Source organism: Triticum aestivum, chromosome 3A, assembly GCF_018294505.1.
Source record: "Triticum aestivum cultivar Chinese Spring chromosome 3A, IWGSC CS RefSeq v2.1, whole genome shotgun sequence".
NCBI classification, from domain to species: domain Eukaryota; kingdom Viridiplantae; phylum Streptophyta; class Magnoliopsida; order Poales; family Poaceae; genus Triticum; species Triticum aestivum.
Window position 1 is genome coordinate 425,751,602 of NC_057800.1, and position 20,243 is coordinate 425,771,844.

The 20,243-nt window shown below is 45.1% G+C and overlaps 1 long non-coding RNA gene across 15 annotated transcripts; it reads right to left on the reverse strand.

Annotated features, from left to right (window-relative positions):
• Positions 1-6,743: 6,743 nt before the first annotated feature.
• On the reverse strand, positions 6,744-13,848 carry LOC123061490 (uncharacterized). 15 transcript variants are annotated; one of them, XR_006429085.1, is made up of 10 exons: positions 13,146-13,848; positions 13,015-13,069; positions 12,521-12,642; positions 11,596-11,760; positions 10,434-10,490; positions 9,427-10,325; positions 8,659-8,887; positions 8,416-8,528; positions 7,546-7,626; positions 6,744-7,213 (listed from the first exon to the last, which is right to left on the reverse strand). It is a non-coding gene; the product is annotated as an uncharacterized lncRNA (long non-coding RNA). The 15 variants fall into 15 exon arrangements; XR_006429082.1 differs by having other exon boundaries at positions 9,427-10,490; positions 11,651-11,760; XR_006429081.1 differs by having other exon boundaries at positions 9,427-10,490.
• Positions 13,849-20,243: the final 6,395 nt, after the last annotated feature.

Genomic DNA, 20,243 nt, shown 5'->3' on the forward strand with positions numbered 1-20,243 from the left:
CCTATCATACATGCATGTGTATAAAGAGGGTAATGTGCGGGTTTAGTTGCAGCAAGCCAGCTTTGACTCTGTGGCTAACCTGTTCTACGACTACCAGAACTTCTTGAGGTGATATGGCGCACACGAGTCCACTAATCACCACACAATACACTACTATGGATTCATCCCCGTCTCCCTACGAGAAGGCCATCCATAGCACTCACACTTGTCTTGAGCATTTTATAGTATCCACTTCAAGTTGTCTATGTACCATGTAAGCATCCAAGAAGTCCATATCCGCGGACCCGGCTATTCGAATAGATCATGTTAACCCTGCAGGGGTGTACTTCTTCACACACGCTCTCGCCACTTACCGCCATGTACACGTCATGTATCTCGGCAACCTTCAAGCGGAAGCCTGGCGAGGGTGTCGGCCACGACCTGACTAACCACACAAGACTCTAGTCCAGGTTTATCGCCTATTCGGGTTCCATCCGCAAGGAGATCCGGCCGGGGTGTCGCTCACGGCCCCAAACGATGTGAGCAGGGTTCCCGAGCCCACCATCCGGGTGCCACTCGGTACACCGTGCCACGTGTGCCTAGTCTGTCCCAAGCCCACCCTGCCGGGTGCCACTTGGTAGAAAAATAGCACTACCTACAAACACCAGAAACTAGTTGCGACTCCTGGACAGAGACCAAGTTGGTTAATAAGTCGAGAGGGTCAATTAAGGATCCCAATGTGTGGTAGTATCGAGTCATTGGACAACATACATAGAACTCAGTGCTTAAGGACGGTTCCAGTGAGACAACCCACCATGTACTCCTACATGGCCTCTCACCGCTACCTTTACCAAATCGTGTTCACACACTTCACTCTCAGCATCAGAACATATCGTAACACTCCAATTCATTCCAAATGAACCAGACCTGACACAACTCTAAGCAATAGCAGGCATAGCATGGTAGGAACACAACAATGGCTTCAATCAACTCCTACACATGCTAGTGGGTTTCAACTATTTACTATGGCAATGACAGGTCATGCAGAGGAATGGGTTCAACTACCGCAGCACAAAGTAGCAGATGAATCGTTGTTGTCCTAATGCAATAACTGAGAGCAGGAGCGAGAGAGTAGGGTTTTATCGAAATGAACAAGGGGTTTGCTTGCCTGGTAAATCAACAAGGGAGGCACTGCTTCACAGACAGGTACTCTGGAACGTCTCCGGAGCAAGACCTATCGAGAAGGAACGGTGCCAACAATCAATACACAAGCATATGCAACAATATGATGCATGAACATGGCATGAAGATGTGATGCTGTTTGAGCTAATGCAACTAGTACTCATTTGGTTTGAAGTCCATTTGAACCATAAGCTCAAATGCAATTCTAAATAAAGTCTCTTAATATGCCATAATGTGTTTTCTCATATACAGCATGTATAAGTTGGTTTGTCATGCATGAAACTAGTACAGATGGATAGATTACATTTTTCTGATAATTTTTCATATATAAATTATTTCAATCTGAGCTACGGTTGAATTTCTATGAATTTTTGAAGTTTTGAACATTTTCTGGAATTTCCTGATTTATTTTAATTCCAGAAATTAAATAATTGCGTCAGCATGACGTCAGCACGATGTCAGCAGTCAACTGCGGCTGACTGGGGTCAAACCTGACGTGTGGGGTCCACACGTCAGTGACAGGGGGTTAAACAGGGTTAGTTTAATCCTAATTAAAAAGGTTAGTGGCGCTGGGGCCCACTGTCAGTGTCAGGGGGGGTTAGTTAACGGTGATTAGCACTAAGCTAATCACCTGGCCGACGGGGCCCACTCGTCAGGCCGGCGAGGTCGTCAGCGGCGACCTCTGGACGCGGCGGCGTCCGCGATACCGGCCACGGAGACGGCGTCGGAGAGCACCGAGGCGTAGCCCGGGCTCTCGCGCATCTGGAGGGGCAGGTGGGAGGAGCTGGGGAGGCTGGAGCTCGCCGGAGCAAAGCTCGCGGCGGCGGCCGGAGCTCGGCTTCGATGGCGGAGCTAGCCACAGAGCACGGGGAGGCAAGGGGGAAGGGGGAACCGAAGCGGGGGCTCACGGCGGGCTCGAGGACGTCGTCGGAGAGCTCGGGGACGTCGGACGGCGACGTGCGGGCGGTGGAGATCTCCGGTGGCCGGTGATGAAGAAGACGACGGTGTCGGCGATGGAGCGCGTCCCTGGTCACTTGGCTCGCCGAGGACGATGCGGACGACGAGGCGGAGCTTCTAGGCTCGGGCGGAGGGCGAGGGGAGGCCGGTGGCCGCGGCAACGGCGAGCGGCGGCGGTGATGGCGCTCGGGTGTGCGACGGAGAGAGCAGGGGGAGAGGAGGAGCACGGGGGGGGGGGGAGAGTGAGAGGGGTCGGGGCGGCGCGTGGCGTCTCCAGAGGCGTCCAGACGAGGAGGGGAGAGGGCAGGCAGGCAGGGAGGCTGGTGGCGTGGCGCGGCGGAGCGCGCGCGCGTCGGGCACGCGCCCATCCCCCTGTCGAGGACGAAGACGACAGAGGAGGGGGCCAGGTGGGCTGGGCCGGCGCTGGCTGCTGCTGGGCTGCACAGGGAGGAGGCCCAGGTAAGTTTCTCCTCTTTTGTCTCTTTTCTAATATTCTGACATATGTTTTGATTTAGTAATAACACTAAATCAATTTATTTCCGTATGCCCATTTTTGTAGGAACTAGTGGCATTATTCCAGAGCTCCCCAACAGGTGGCATAATTTTTGGACATATATTAATATATATAACTAATATATTTCCAATGCAAATATTTATTCATTAATTCCAAATGGCCAAAATAAATACTTATGAGCTCCTAAAAATATTGGTTTGATTTTTATCTCTGTCCAATATTTTCAGAGGGCAACATGAACATTTTCTTGGACCTTTTTGGAGCAATTTTTATTTGGGGTTATTTCAAAAAATGATTCTGAGGGTTCCACCAATCCTCATTTCAAAATTAAATGGAATTTTAAACATGATGCACAAATAACTAGCTAGTCTAGGTCATACCAGAACTAGGGATGTGACACTTAACCACCCTAGTACTCTGTCCAGGAGTTGCAAATAGTTTTTGGTGTTTGTAGGTTATGTGTTGGCGGCCGTGCGTAGCGCTGACCCTAGGGGTGGGCTATGTTGCGGTAGATACACCATGGCACGGTGTACCGAGTCACCCGTTTGGTGTCTCGGGAACCCTGTTCACATCGTTCAGGGCCGTATGTGGAAACCTCGGCCGGACTCCCTACGGATGGAACCTGGATAGGCGATAAACCTGGACTAGAGACTTAAGTGTTTAGGTAGGCCGTGGCCGACACCCTCGTTGGGCTTCCGCTTGAAGGTTGCTGAGTACATGCCGTGTAAGCGGCGGTAAGTGGTGAAAGCGTGTATGAAGAAGTACACCCCTGCAGGGTATAAAACTATTTGAATAGCCGCGTCCGCGGTAAAGGACTACTTGGTTGCCTATACAGTTCATAGACAAGTCAATGGATACTAATAAAAGACTCAAGATAAGCGTGAGTACCGAGGATGGCCCTCTCGTAGGATGACGAGGGAGGATCCCCGATGGAGTATTGTGATGGTGAGTAGTGGACTCGTGTGCGAAAACTATTTTACTGGTGGAGTTCCGTAAGATAGCTTAGCCAAGAGTCAAAGCTGGCTTGCTGCATTAACCCCACCACCTTCTTGAGGATAAGCATGTATAGTAGGATCTGATGTAAGACTTGCTGAGTACCTTTGTACTCATGTTTGCTTAATTACTATTTTCAGACGACACCGCCCACTCCGATGGGTTCTACGTAGACCTTGACGTCGACGAGTGACTAGCCACCCAGGTGGTGATCCTGGCCATGGAGGGCCTTATGTAGATAGACAGGCTTCGAGAAGCCTTCCTTCTTTCTAGAGTCTGTACTCAGACTAGTTCTTTTCGCATGTGCTTGTATGTTTGTATGACTTGAGTGTCGGGTCATGTGACCCCTATCTGTATGAACATGTTATGTATGGCTCTCTGGAGCCTTTAAATAAAGTACTTGAGTTGTAGGGTTTTGTTGTGATGCCATGTTGTATGTACTCATATCGGGCATATTGTGTGTATGATTGAAATGCTTGGTATGAGTGGGATCCGACAATCTAGTTTTTTATCCTTGGCAGCCTTTCATATGGGGAAATGTAGTCTAGTGTTCCTCGAGCCATAGTAGTCCGCTACAGCCCGGTTCACGGGAGTCCTGCTAGCCCAGCACTACTGTTCAGGACACTTGACTGGCCGGCATGTGTTTCACTTGGTTCCTATGTCTGTCCCTTCGGGGAAATGTCACGCGGTGACTTCCGGAGTCCTGCCTAGCCTGCTACAGCCCGGGTTCCCCGGAGTCCTGTTAGCCCAGTGCTACAGCCCGGAATCACTCGCTGATGACCGACATGTTCGATGTGATTCATGTATGCCTGTCTCCATAGGTCTGTGCCGCTTTGGGTTCACGACTAGCCATGTCGGCCCGGGTTCTCTATCATATGGATACTAGCGACACTATCATATACGTGAGCCAAAAGGCGCAAACGGTCCCGGCCATGGTAAGGCGACACCCGTGGGATACCGTGCATGAGGCCGCAAAGTGATATGAGGTGTTACCGGCTAGATCGATGTGACTTGGAATCGGTGTCCTGGCAGCGTTGGCATCAGAGCCGGACTGCCTGTAGGTTCGTTGAGCCAAACTGGTCGATGTCGAGTCTAGAAATGCTTTAGTTATATGTAGGGGAATTGATTGTGGGAGGGAACGTAAGGCTCTTTTACTCCTTTACCCTATGCCTCTGATCTGAGTCATTCTCTTCTCATTCAACGTGGGTTAAGGACTAGGCTCTCTTCTTCTATCAGGTTCACGTGTTACTAATCCGTAGTAGCTTATAGGATTGTTGTTACCAGTCCCAGTTCAGTTTCTACTATTCTTAGTATGTTGCTAATTGGATCAGAACCTTGATATGATGTTGTTGAGTGGTATTGCGAACTGTTGTGGATGTCTCAAATCTTTTTCTGAGCATTTACAGCTGTTATGCTATCCGATTTTCCCTAGAAATTCGGATGTCTTTACATTGTGGTTATGCTTTCAGATGGCCAACCGTGTTCAAAACCAAGTGGTTCGCCTGACCCGATGCCTCGACGTGCCCGGTCATACTGCTATGTTAGTCCGGGTAATGATCGAGACGGGCTACTGTTGGTATCCCGAATACACCGTCGAAGAGCAGTTCCGCGACTTTAATCAAAGCCAATATCTCTGCACCGTCAGGATATTTCCTTCTTATCTTGGATCTACCGAGCCCCTTCACTGTTTCGATGGACTTGGGGTTACTGTTGAGATGGCTGTGCAGGATGCTGCCTATTCCATGATGACCATCTTGCGAGTCCGGACTGGCCTGCTTCGGAACACCGACTTCCGTTACATGCCAGCTTCACTTCCGGGAGCGCAAGGGTATCTTCAGGCTATCTATGCTGACTCCACTCAGGAGGACTCATTAACTCGTACCACTGCCGAGTTGCTCTACTATGAGATACGCCGAATATAGAACCGATATTGGTGCTTTCATTGAGAGCCTGCTAGGTGTTCGTCGTGGTTTGATGGGGATCAAAATCAATGATCAAGTGATGTTTTTCTGGTTAGATCAGTATTGTATAAACCGGTTTGTTTGCAAACAATTTTTTCTATCGCCTCTTTTGTTTTGTCTGCAGATCAGATCGGAGTTGGCAGAGAGTCAGGTCCCGCGGTGACTATTATATCCGCCATTTAATAGTATATTGGATCCGAGCTACCCTGCGCGCCATAAAAATCCTGGAGAAGTGCGCGTATGAACAGTAGCCTGGAGCTGGCAAATTCCTTGTACGTGTCAAATGAAAAATTATATAGTACTCCAGTGCGTGTGGCCGGCCGACGGGAGTTCAGATCGGCGGCAACACATCAGCTAGGTTTGTTTTCTTCCCTTTTTTAATTCAGCTCGTAGCCGGCCATTGTTTGCTGCTACCCTTTTTGTTTCTTTAATTAAGTGCATAGACCTAAAGTGATACTGACCAAATTGAGTTCTAATTTTGCAGCACGGTACCCTTGGTTTGGTCATTGGATTCTAGTAGTAGTCCGAACACTACTCCACCTAAAAGATCAAAACCAATCTAGTCTTGGTACTGGTTGTTAGTAATTATGTACAGACTGCTTCCTTTTACCTGCTTTGCAGACGTAGCTCCTGAGGACGTGCTGCACATCGTGGGAGATCTTGAACGGCTGCGTTCCAGCCAAGAACGCGCACACAACATCAAGCTAGAGCAGCAGACACATGCTGAATTCGGATCGTTCGGTGGCATACAAGGAGACCTAATCCTTCTTTCTTTTCTTTGTTACTAGATGACCCGTTGCGCCGATGGCACAAGGGGCGAGAGTAAGGCAAGTATGGAAAGAGTTAACCTAAATATATTTAGGGGCAGATTGGTACACGTGGATCATTCATGATAGAATATGATATTAGGAGCTTATGATAGAATATTTACAATGCTATTGGGAAGTAAGGTAGAAAGGGGGAGATTCATCTCATAGGCTTTATGCTTGTTGGACCATCGGCGCTGCGATTGTTCATAGTGGCTGGGGTTGAATGTTCTCATTGTTCATAACAGAAATCCCTTCAACATCATCATCCAGGCTCCATTAGTACTTGTGCAGATTGTTCAGCGTTGTTGTCAAATAACTGATGATTGAAGCAGAGGAAAGCAGCAACGATAGAAAATCATACGTAAGATCAATAGATGGATGTGCTGCCGGGTAATAATAACTGGGGTTACATAGGTTATAATATCACCAGCAGTTGTACAAAAGCAACGTATGGCATCGTCGGCAACCACAGGTAAGGTTCATCTTATCATAGAGGCAAATTAGATCTTAAGACGACAGGCTATGCATGCAAAAGGCATGGGTTGCTGTAGATGGTCCGTCTAGAGAACATGGACGATGAGAGTCAGGCGGTGCTCTACGGTAACCTTGAAACAAAAGGCGCAGATACATCCTTCATGGATGTTTGCACGGTGGCAGAACTCTGACCAGTTTCTGGTTATTGTGGCTCTCTTGTCTGTTCCCAGCATGATACGACAACTGGTGTGCAGACTGCTGTTTGCGAGCTTGACCTTGAGTGTGTCATCATCTGGTTTGATGTACTCTTTCAGCTTTTCTTTGGTGTAGTGGACCTGAAAATACTGGCATGCGAGAGGAATTAATTGAGTAGATTGCAGAGTGTCATTTGGCTTTGAGTAAAAAGCTTCAAATGTACAGTTTAAATATAGTTATTTCTGTATGTATGGCACTCTAGTGAAGGAGAACAAATATAGAGGACCTCTGTAGATACCAATGTGTACTCATTACAGAATTAGTTCACGAAAAGTAAGTTGACACCAATGGAATACAATTGTATCACTTCACATACAGCAAGAAGAGCAGAAATGAGTAAGCAAATAAACATCCGCTCGAGGAGACCAGATCCAATTAGCTAAACAGCTGTAGCATAGATAGACCGTAGTATTTTCTTTACCTCACCTATTTCTGGCATCAAAGTCCTCTGCCCTCACCCCCTCTCCAAGCAGCAAGGACACAACCAACATCAGCAAAGGACCTGTGAAAGGCAAGGAAAAAGAGCGATACACCCTGGCCTGAACCAATCCAACATAAGAAATGCAGACAGCTAACCAAGGAAGAACACCTAATTTTGAGTGTGTTTTATTGCTAATCTAGATCAAACATCGGTAAAGCAAAAATCTTAAACATTAAATCAAAGCAATTAATAGAAAGTAAATGCTAAACAGGGGAACCATAGCTTGATGCGGAAATTAGAGATATTAGATTTTAACACTCCACAAGCTGTGGGCATGATTTGAAAATTAGGACTAACATATAATTATGAACACACATATATCACACCTGCAAAGGGAGACAAAGTGCAATTATAATTATGAACACGCACATATAACTACGTGACACATGGCAACCGCAGCAGCAAAGAAAAAACATGGCTGATTGGTTTATAAAATATAGCTTCAACGAAGTCTGCATTTATACATGGATATAACACTACTCAAATGTACAAATCTGGCATCAACAATAGAGCTTCACAAGTAGCCTCAAAGATTTCTTTAGTTCCCATTGCCAGCAATGTAAGCGGTAATATAGTTATGAAGAAACAAATGCTGCATTGTAAAGACAAAGCATCTCAAAAAGAAAAAGAATGAATAGGTGACATCAAACCTACAACAAATATATACCAACTATTGCCGGTTGATTTACTCACTAATCAGCAAAATGTACTTATATTTGAGGTTCTAGATTAAAAAAAAGCTTGAGAAAAAGCTAACAATACACATGAGAAGTTGAACAAAAAGGATAGAAGGAAGCGATAGAAGTATACCTTAAATCGAATAGCTTAATTGAGTATCTTGGCCAACCCTTTGTACCTCTCATATGTAGTTCTGAGGCAAAGAACGGAGAATAATCATTTGAATTGAGTGCACAACTGTAGACCTGAATGGAAGAGGAATGGTCAAGCACGACATAGTAGAGTAGGATAGTGAAAGCTAGAAATATGTCCTTACAATGATGGAGACGTGCTACCAAAACATAAGTTGGAGGAGATGAGGAGCATACTACATACCGGCAGCCTTCCCGGTGTCAGTCTTGATCACGGACACTGGCCTGATGTAGCCGCCTCCGGCCACCCGCCAACACCCATGATGGACGACGCGTACCTGATTCCACAAGGAAGACGATCGAGGGCTGTCGCTCACAGCGCCGCTCTTGTCTTGACAGCCACCGCCACATGTCTAGGGAAACTTTTCTTTCCCAGAACTTGGTGAACCTTTAGCTTGTGTGCCTGAGACACTCTGCAAATGCCAAATGGTATGAGAACAATCACGATTATTTAATGTAAAAGGGAGGTCATTGTATTTACTGGTCTGAAAGTGTTGTATATGATAAAATCAAAATAGCTAGAAGCCTAAAAGTGACCCAACAATACTTTCAACAGGTTGCTATTTCTGCAAGCAGTAGTATGCTTTAACCTCATAAATCAAAACATAACATGTTCAGGGCCAAAAATGTTGACCAAAATAAAGCGGTACCAAGCCTATTTAAATTCATGACCGGTGCAGCCTCCTAGCTTAATAAATATATTGTTGTCAACAAAAGGTAGAGCAGTCCCTTTGGAAAGGGCAAAAAGGAATAAAAGCACGGTTAAAATATAGACCATTCATGCCCTCTCTCAACAATTTTTGCATCTCATCATAACTAAAACCTGATTCGCATCTAATCAGAACTAAAAACCAGTTAACACCTCGATCAATGCCAGCATTTAAAATCTAAACACCCTACAATCTTGTAATGCAACAACAAAGAAATCTGAATAGTGGCAAGTACTACTTACGTTTGTTCTCCTTCATTCCCCGGCATGTCCTCTCTTCTGCCTCCCTATCCTACAATACAACAACCAAGAAATAGAGCAACTAATCATAAGCGCGTAGCAATACGACCAGAAAGATTGGGCTCAATTGAACTAATAGTAAGCAGGAGGCACGACGAAGATCAAGAATTTACAGGCATCTTGTGCAAACATGCAACATAGCACCATTGTAGCACTGCCACAAGTATCGACCACTCATTACAATATCATGACAAAATGCTCGTGTGGCCATTCTTATTCCAAGATATGCCACATCCTTCTATGTGGCATATTCTAATGCAAGTATGGACCAAGATATGTTCTAATTACTTGCAAGCACTCCAAGATAATTAGAGAACATGCAAGTATGGACCAGAGAATCGATTATATGTGCAAGCACAAAAGATAAAGTGGATACCCAGCCAATTAGCTAAAACTGTAAAAAAACAATTAAACACCTGACTATACTTCCACTGAAACTATTGCAGCATAAGTAGTTCTTATCTCTTGGTCTGCACCAATGGACCCAAGGTATCATGCTCTTGTGTTAGAGAATACCATGTTTTCTTTTTTTATTCTTTGTTTATCTTGGCATGTGAAATGCAATTCACCACTTTGTACTCTGACCTGTTTTGCCCATACACCAAAAGCACCAGAAGGCTAAGATAAACAAAAAACAGGAGGCAACAATTAATTAAAAAAAACAGAGGATATGCTAATGAATTAGAAGTAAACATTTGGCAATATCCCTAATGGTAAATCTATCACGAGAAGTTTCTTATGATTCTTTGTAGCATTTTTTGGAGAGCATCAAACATGTAATCAAATAATGGGGCAGCAGATCAACACCCCCTGCAGTAAACAAACAGCCACCCCTGGCAGTACTGCAAAAGAAATCAAGTAACTGAGATAAGCACTGAAATAACCATAGAATATTTGAACAATTAGCATGGCGACCATGCTCATTTCGGCAAGTACATCCTACAATCTACCTGTGCACCACAATGGGCAATCGCAAGCCCCAACTCATGCAATCCTACAATCTAGGTCTGCACAAAAAAAACAATCATCATGAACAAAAGGAAATAAAAACATGAACGCGGCAAGGTCGATAAGCTAAACCAATACAACTATACATTAGCCCACTCGGGCGTATACATCGCTAACAACCATAGCAATATATTTGCAAAGAAGAAACATAATAATAGATCAATAATTCTTTCTTCATCCTTCATGGCTTTTATGTGTGTGTCCTTCACGGGATTATCTTACAGAAGAGAGGTATAAATGGCTCTCTTTGCTAGTTCATTTGTTACCATGAGTTTGAGTTCTTCAAAATACTTGTTGCCAAACAATCAGTTAGGAAACTACTCTACAAGATATGAGTACAAAGAAACCAGACTATCAGATTCAGTTGGCCACTCTGTTCCTGCCAATGCGCTCCATTAGCTACTGAGAAGATCGGTTCAATTGAAGGAAGCTTTCTAGCAGCAACATGGCTAAAACCATACGTGATTGCAAGCACACAGGTTTGCTTAGTACAGATCAATTGAACCGTTCTTCAAATCCCCTGATTAATTTAACCCACACTAAAGAACGACTATCTTAGTCTTGCCCGTAATGAAACTAAGCTAAACAAAATCCTTTGATTAATCCGAAACAGCCATCAAGCCAGCGCAATCCAAAGTTCCAACAAACAGCAACAAAAGGAGACACGGAGAGAAAGAGGTAGGTGGATTTGAGTCATCACCAAGTCACCATGAACTGGACGAGCTCGCAGTAAGACCGCATGGCATCTGGTCTTGCAACTTGCTCTCACTATGGAAGCTAAAGCATTAAAATGTATACTCCCTCCTTCCATCTATATAGGGCCTAATGTGTTTTTCAAGGCTAACTTTGACCAAATATTAGAGCAACAATATATGACATGCAACTTACACAAAGCACGTCGTTAAATTCGTGTGTGAAAGGAGCTTTCAATGATATAATTTTCACATTGTGCATGTCATGTACTATTAATCTTGTCAATAGTCAAACGCGGTCTTAAAAAATGCATTAGGCCCTATATAGATGGAAGGAGGGAGTATATAATATGTTTGTATCTCTAGCATTACTCAATCTGGAATACTCTGCTTAGCTGTACAGAATGCATACCTATCGCAGACAAATACTACAGGATGACAGGTTCCAAGGATTCCTTGTTATTTACCAATGATCTGACATCACCTTCAGGAATCTTTCCCAGCACAAGTTAGTCCTCTTCAATAAAGCAGAAATATATTGCATCGGATATGGAGCATTGCAGCTTAGAAGCATCCCCTACAAAATACAAATCACCGAGAATTAGAAAATGATAAATCTCAAATTTGCAGTCATAATCAAATTAAAGACAACTAAAGTTAATGTCGCCCTATAATCTCTCTTCTTCTCCATGCCAGTGAAAAGTCAACATGAAAAGAATAAGAGTGAGAAGAAAATGAAAGACAATGTGCAATACATCATGATTGGCTAAAACATCGGCTAATCTAGCCAGCCAGAGGCTATATTTGATGACCACAGTTGAACAACTAAACTCAAGTCAACAACAATTAGGTAATTAATTAATTCAGTCCTGATTAAGAAAAAGAGATACAAAGATTTATTACGCAAGGGACTATACAACCAGTAAAGCACCCCTGTATCTTTCCATTAATCCAATCTATTCAAGATTGAGATAATGGAAAATACAAAAAATATCAACATCGAGACCATTTCTCCAAGGAAAGAGAAGCTAACAAATAAGTGGAACTGAACCACCACCTCCTGCTCCTTGCCATCAAACCACTGAATCGTTTGTGGCGCAAATAAGCGGAATTAAATCACCACCTCTTTCTTTCATTGCCATCAAACCACATAATTCTTTGTGGTGCAACGCACGATGACTGAAAAAGGAGACCATCACTGCCATGTCGGGAAGCACCCAGATGGGATGGAGTTGATAAGCTGCACCGCGACCACATTTCTTGGGTCTGGATCAAGCCTTGGTCTAGATACAACCAATAAGGCAAAAAGGGGAAGAGCATGAGAGGGGGGAAGATACCTAAGTGACGGGCAGTTGCCGCTGGACCTCAAGGTCAGCAACCGAGAGCGCGATGGACTGCGGCTGCAAGCACCTAGTCCATCAATCTCCACAATACTTGCTGCTTCAGGCCACGACAACCACTGAAAAAAACTGCTTGTCAAATCCAGCAATAAACAACAAAAGAGGCAATTCAAAGGTATATAATGCCTTCGTCCCTGAACAAAGGTCAACTTCAGATTGATGTTAAAAACTTTTGAAACTTTTACCATTAAACACTAATATAAATTTGCTAAACAAAATGATTCTATTTGATTTGTCCTTTTATGGTTATTTCACTTGGTTTGGTATACATGACAAACGAACAATTAATACCAATGGCACTTCAGACAAATCATTGGTTGAGAAAAATCATGAGTACAGGAAAACGTTAACACACACAATGGAGCGCCTGTATTGCTGTAGTGTATGGTTGGAATATAAAGGTCATGGTAAGAAGGAACTGGGATATATACCTGGTTGCTTTAGCAAGACGCACCTGCTACCACCCTCCGATGTGCCTCCCTCTCCCTGTACAAAATTCTTCAGATTTGCACCTCACCTTTTGCAACAGTATGAAAGAAGAGGAGAGAAGGAGTTAGCGTACCTTCAGAAGGGCCCATGACGCTGCAGTGCCACAACAAGGAAGTGGGGGACCTTGCGCCATAGTCAAATCTCCCCTAAAGCTGAAGCAGCCCACGTCCGATGCATAGGCCAGCATCTTGCTGTTTTCCTCGTCCAGCCGACGACAATGCAGAGGCGTCCCCGGTGGCCTGTGGCGGCGTCTGTCCCCCGGTCCAATCGAGAATCTGGGAGGATATAGGAGAGATGGTAGCATCCTCGTCGCTCACCGGCGCTCGCTGCCGACCGCATCAATCATTTCTTCGCCACAACACCGTCCACCTCACCCCCCTGCTCCTCGCACCCGAGCTAAAGACCTCACCGCCGCTACTCTCCAATGGCGGCAGCCTGCGCCCAATCCAGAACCACAGCACGTGGCGGCGTAGATCGAGAACGCGGGATGATATGAAGAGGATTGAGGAGACGAGAGGGTGGCGGCCACCGCTGGAGAAGCTCGCCTCCGCGCCCGCACGCCTCGGATCCGACACAGGGCAGAGGAGAGGGGTGGCAACGAGGAGGGACCACCACTCGGGAGCACAGGCCTGCGCCAAGGTCCGCGGTCTCTGGTGGCGTGGTCATCGGCCACGGCGAGCTGACGGGCGGGGTGAGCGGCTGGGAAGGGGGCGAGCGGGACGGGCGGAGCGGCGGGGTGAGCGGGTCGGGCGGGGCGGCAGATGGGGAGGCGGCTAGGGTTCTACCTTCTACGTTGCACGGGAGCTGTTGGGATTTATACCCAAAGGTGAAATGACTAAAATGCCCTCGGAGGGGCACCTAATTAACAGGCGGTGGCACGAGCGATTTAAAGGCGACGTGGCCACCTTGGTCCTGCCTAGCGGTTCTCCAGGGTTTATAGGTTAAATTCAACGAAGGCGGACTTTGCTTTTTGCTAATCAGTCTTTCTTGCACTTCTCACGTGCTAGCACTGGTATTAGTGCTATTACTAGATGCAAGTCTATGAACACCCACATGTGTCTCTTCGGATTGCTACAATAAATAAACCAGATGCTATTAATCCTAGTAATTTTTTTACATGGGTTTATTTTCTCCGATGAATTATTACTCTGGTTTGTTCCATTCTCTACACACAGATCTATCAAATGGTGGCCGCATTAATGACGGTCACGTGGTGGTTCGGTTAGTTTCCGTACATAGTTCGGTGAACGCCGCATCCGGAACTCGGACCGACCTATGACTTCAGGCTTTGTCACGCCTTTACCGCATCACGCTGACCTCCCTACATCGACATTGACTTCGGCGCTAGGCCACATATCTTTAAATAAATTATTTTGTGTAAATTAATTATGTGAGTTTTTTATATATTTATGTTACTATTTTTGTACTCCACTATTTTATGTGTGCAGGTAATCGATTTTGACTATGTTACGCGGTCACTTCGGCATCACCAGCCGACCTGCATGAGACTTCGTCATCCGCCGATCATAGCTTCGTCATGTTAACTGGACCAAGAACTTCATCTCGCCACATCGGTCGCACATCATCGTTGCTTCATCAAACTGAAGTCCACCATGCTGAACAGGTCGACTGGCGTGGCGGCTTCATTGTCACCTTGCCGACTAACTCCGCCAGCTCGGCTATACTAAGGGCTTCACATTACCACATCGGCCGAGCCGTGTCACTACTCCGGAGTGCCGAACTCCTCGCTCGGACACCTCGGGCTTGGGGGCTGGGACCTCGGCCATGCTGAGGACCACAAACCTTGTCGGATCTGTCACAGATCGATGGGCGTCTTTGTCCCGCCACAAGCCTGAATCAAGTCGTCAACACCGAGCATATTACCCAGCTAAGTCGCTTTCATGCTCAAAAACTTTCAGTTTTAAATTTTGTTCGGTTCGACCAAGTATTATAATTTTTGGCAAAAAGTTATTTGTGAAAAAGTTTCTTGTCAAAACTTTGTTTGTGACACATAAATTCAAATACCCCTTTTATTTGGGGGCTTCCTTTATGAAGCCTTTTCTCTTGCATATGATTATACTTGTATGGCTTCGTTTCTTGTTCGTGTATTACGCCACAATATGCACCATGTTGACTTAAGTGTTCCGCAAGCTGGGTTGCTTTGCTCCTGTGTTTACCCCTATGTTCCCGATTGTTCGGCTAGGGAGTAAAGGGAGCACCTCTGCGATTGTCACGATCGGGTCATCCGAGCTCGGACCTCAGACTAGGTGAAGCCGAAAGCTAGCGCTCTTATTTTTTTTCAATCATGGTCGGCACACAACGAAACTCATGAGTACAAAAAATCTATTGCACAAATCTCATAGTAACAGTGAGCAACCAAAGAAAGGCATCGGTGGGGGTACTATTTTCTTCTAAGATGCTTCTTACACTTTGTCAGTAATATAGCATAAGTTCCCTGAGCGCGCTTTGTCTGTTACAGCCTTATGGCCTGATTGCCTGGTTATCAGAAACTCCGTCGATATTCTCGACAGGTGGAGTACATAACACTTTTCGGCACTTGACCGAAGAGGGAGAAGCCGACGGTCGGTTAAGACGCGTTTAAAGTTCGAGTGAACACATATATGATATAAGTACTTTGGTACATACAATCATTATACATAAAATTCTTTTACCCAAGTCACTTGGGGGGTCTTAAATTAGTATGAGCCATTTTATAATAAGTGTTCTTCTTCTTAGTCGTTGCAAAGTCTTTTTCTATCACTCCTTTTTTCGACACGAGTCCGTGGTCAATAGCCGGGGAGCCTAATATCTCTCTCAAAGCCGCTAGAGTTTAGTTTGCTAAATGGCCTAACGAGAAGTACTCCGCCTTTGGGATAGGAGGTTGAAGCATAGACTGACCCGCTTGAAGTCTTGAGATAGGATGTGTCATGTTAAAGCACGACAGAAGCACAATTTTTTTCTAAAGACCAATTTTCGGATTAGCACCGAATACTTGATCTAGTTTGGACGTCAAGTTTTTACTGTAGTTTTTTGATTCTCCAAGCCGATGGCACTTTTAAACTATTTGTGTGTTTCCAGCATAAGTCTCGCAGTGCAACACCGGACGTCTTTAGAGATTCGTCAGAAACATTCTCGGATATTGCTATATATGCATCAGTCTCGAATTGTGTCTTCGGTCAATAGTTGGGTTGCCCATCTCATATGCTTGCCTCCTACGTTCCGCTTTGTTCGGCTAGGTGTGCAAAGGGAGAACCACTGCGATTGTGCTTCCAGCTCGAATGGTTAAGCACCTCAGTGGAGAAAGCCGAAAATTGACTATCACAATGGGCGTAAACTGATCAGTGATCCGATGACGTTGTCACACTATAGATTGATACCAATTACCACGTGTTAAACGATGGGCCGAAGTGTTAATGGCTAGACTTCGGTCGGTGCCGAACACTAACCGGGGGCTCGTAGCTATCTTCCCCAGTTTAAAGCTCCTATGACTAAGTGAAAGTTATAAAGCCCGCATATCTGGTTGCCTCATTTCCGCTAACACAACCACCTTCGGGCACCGAGACGTTGGCTAAGGGTTGTTTTGTTATTGCGGAAACAACCTGCATAGCATCTACAAGTGGGTGGAAGCCGATGATGGGCCACTTTCAACTGATAAATGGTCGCAACGGATTCAAAATAAACATATCATCGGCATTTGTATTTAATATACAAAGGCTGCCTTCCGTAAGCATCGTTATAAAGCCATACATATGCATCAATTTGACTTAAGATTTTGGCCAAGCTAGGTTGCTTGGCTCCTATGCTTACCCCTACGTTCCCGATTGTTCGGCTAGGCGGTAATGGGAGCACCTCTGTGGTTGTTACTACCGGGTCATCCGAGTTAGTACCTCAGACTGGGTGAAGCCGAAAGCTAATGATCTCCAAAGATATAATTGGTCGGCAATGATGGAAGTGAAAATTTAGGTTCGCTAAAGACCACATAGTTCGGGAACTTTCCCCAAACTAAATCCTCAATATTTCTCTCCCACATTGATCGGAGTTGATGTTTCATGATCATGCTTAGCATGACAACCCAAAGAAAGGAACCCATAGCGGGACTATTTTCTTTGGAAGATATTTCTTATGTTAAACAGTAATATAACATATCTCTCTGCATACCTTTGTTTATAAAACCGTATGGCCGGATTGCCTTGTTTGTCGTAAATCTTTGCCCTCATAAAGGCTTTATAAAGTAGGACAAACACTCCTCGGCTACTGGTCGAGGAGGTGGAAGCCGATGGTCGGTCAACATAATTTTTGTACAGTGTGGATCCAAGCATTAATGATGTAAAGTACTTGGATACATAGAATCATTACACACAATTTGTGATTTTACTTCGGATGTCGATCCTTAATTCGGCCACCCGTGCCCACATTAAGGCTCGGGGGCTACTGGGCTTCGGGCTTATCATTTACTAATATTAATGGGGCATAACAATCCCTTGATCTGGTGTTGCCACCCGACCAGTGTCTCGGGGGCTACTGCATTGTCTATTCAATGCAGAAAATTCAAAGGGCTTGGTGTTCGGCTTGACCGAACTATGGGCAAACGTCTTCAGAAAACAATAGGCACCATCTAAGACCTATCCGGCATCAAGCTAATATATTACGGAGACTTCTCAAAACCCCTCTCTCAAGGGCCCGTCTGCCGATCACTATTACCTCTAATATATTACACTGCGTTTCTGTTCCTATGTATGTTGCCGAGCTAGGAGTTGATCCTCAGGCCGATTTCATGACCCGAGTCTTAGGAGCTACTAGGATCAGCGGTTTCATATTTTCCTTCAGGTGCATCTCGGATTTTAGGCCGACAGACACCTTGAGGGCTACTAGCTATACATCTCGTCAGCAAATAAATTGCATCAATTGGAAATGAAATCCGCAAACAATCAACCCACGGCCGAGGTGATGCACCACCTCGGAAGAAGTCTGGCATATAGCTCGGATCCAAGTGGCTGGCTCCATAGAGTGCATTTCCGGCATTAATCTCGGCTAAACTCCTTTAACTTTTTCGAGCCAAGGTCATCTATGATAGCTCGGATATAGTCCGGCGTTGGACTTCAGATATAGTCTAGTGTTGTAGCTTGGATACAGTCCGGTCTTGGAGCTCGGATGTAGTCTGGTGTTGGAGCTCGGACGCAAGAAGACACCGCCCCACGGGAACAACTTCAAACCTGAGGTCTAGCATGAAAAATAACAAGGCATTGATAAAGGCCGATAACTTAAAGGGGCTCCTCGGATACCTGACGTATAAACTCTTCGGATCCACTTCAGAAATCCTCAAGATCGAAGATGAGAAGATTTGTTGAACCAGTTTTCAAGACTGCTGTCCAAAGATGAAGAACAGTTCGGAAGAACCGAGGAGCGTCCCCAACTTGAAGACTGGTTTAGGGGGCTACTGACGGTATCATGCACTAGGGGGTACTCACCACCTCATCTCCCGACCAGCTGGATCGGGCCAAGGACCCCATGGCGGTTCATTCATGGGCCACTTCGGGTAGCCCATGCCGCATACAAGGAGGTTTTTCCACAAGACTTGGCGCACAATACGAGGACACTCCAAAACCCTAGTCCTTTTGGTGCATATATAAACCGAGGCCAGGCTAGTCAATAGATCATTACATGACATCTCATACTCATTAGACCAGTCTCGTGTTAGACACATGTACCCTGTAATACACCCATATCAATATAATCAAAAGCAGGATGTAGGGTTTTACCTCCATCAAGAGGGCCCGAACCTGGGTAAAATCCCGTGTCCATGTTACCATCGCTCCAAGACGCCTAGCTTAGGACGCCTACTACGAGATATGCCAGATATAGAACCGACAGGCGTGTCTCAAGAAGGGAAGAAAAATCTACATAGATACAAGGAGCGCGAGAGAGACATGTATGCGATAGTGGAAGCACGAGTGTGCGGGTGTATAAACCTATCTAGAGTCTAGTCAATAAATGTTTGTGAGAGAAATACGAGTCGGGGTGCGAAAGCGAGAGTTTGTGTGAGAGAGAGAGAGACGGTAGTCGAGAAGGGGAGTGGAAGCAGGAGTTGTGTGTGTGAGAGAGAGGGGGGAGGTTTGTCTGATCGGTAAACAAATGAATAATGTCAGTTTTGTAACTAGGATGGGGATGGAAAGGAGACCGCAACAAATGTTGTATCTACAGGAGAGAGTAATTTTAGTGGTCTGAGTCATATCTAGAGACATATAGGGTGTGTGAGAGAACCCCATAGAGAGAAAGACAAAGTGAAAGATGAGTGAGACTGTGTGTGTGGCGGTGAAAAAGAAAGCTTAGGTACCTAGTGATACCAGAGAACGGTAGAGACGTGAGAGATAATTAAAACCGTGTAATGTATAACGATAGGGAGAGTGTGACACTTCTCAAGGGAGATGTCGAGAGACCATGTTTGCGAAGATACGAGAAACATGAAGTGAGCGTGTGGGTGAGCTGGATAAAAGAGAGTGATAGCTACATGAAGTAGCATGCATGTGAGAGAGATGGGCGTGAAAAGAGTCAACATAAAGGGGATTCAAATATTTGAATTCGAGATGATGATACATGTAATTCATACTCGAACCAAAATTGATCTATCAAACATGCATACTCATATGAATTCACGCGCATCTATGTTATTTAATATGTAGATATTACCGATCCATACATTTTAGTAGAACATAATTTGGTTTAAATTTTTTGAATTCAACCTTATGATTTTGAGATCATTGTATTTGTAAATCATATTATATATATAAAGGAGCAGAATTCTTTGCTGTGCTTTTGAAGGTATATATATATAATGATGTATATAGAATTTTATTCCAATCGAAAATGGATCCTGCCCGAACAAAAATAGAATACAAACTAGATTCGAATTGAGTTGGCATGGTAAACGTGCACTCTTGCTCTGCAAAAATTTGAACGAAGCGGGGAAAGTTGCAGTAACCGCTCGAAACCAAAATCTGCGAGATGGAGATTACTGCCTATCCCTGCCATGCAAAGCCTATCGGCTCGATTTCTATAGGTTTCAATAGGGGTAGGTTTGTAATTTAACTCAAACATGACATACCTGCCTCTCACCCGGATTCATACACTGTGGGCGCTAAAACACAATGTCTCCTCGGCCGAAATCGACTCC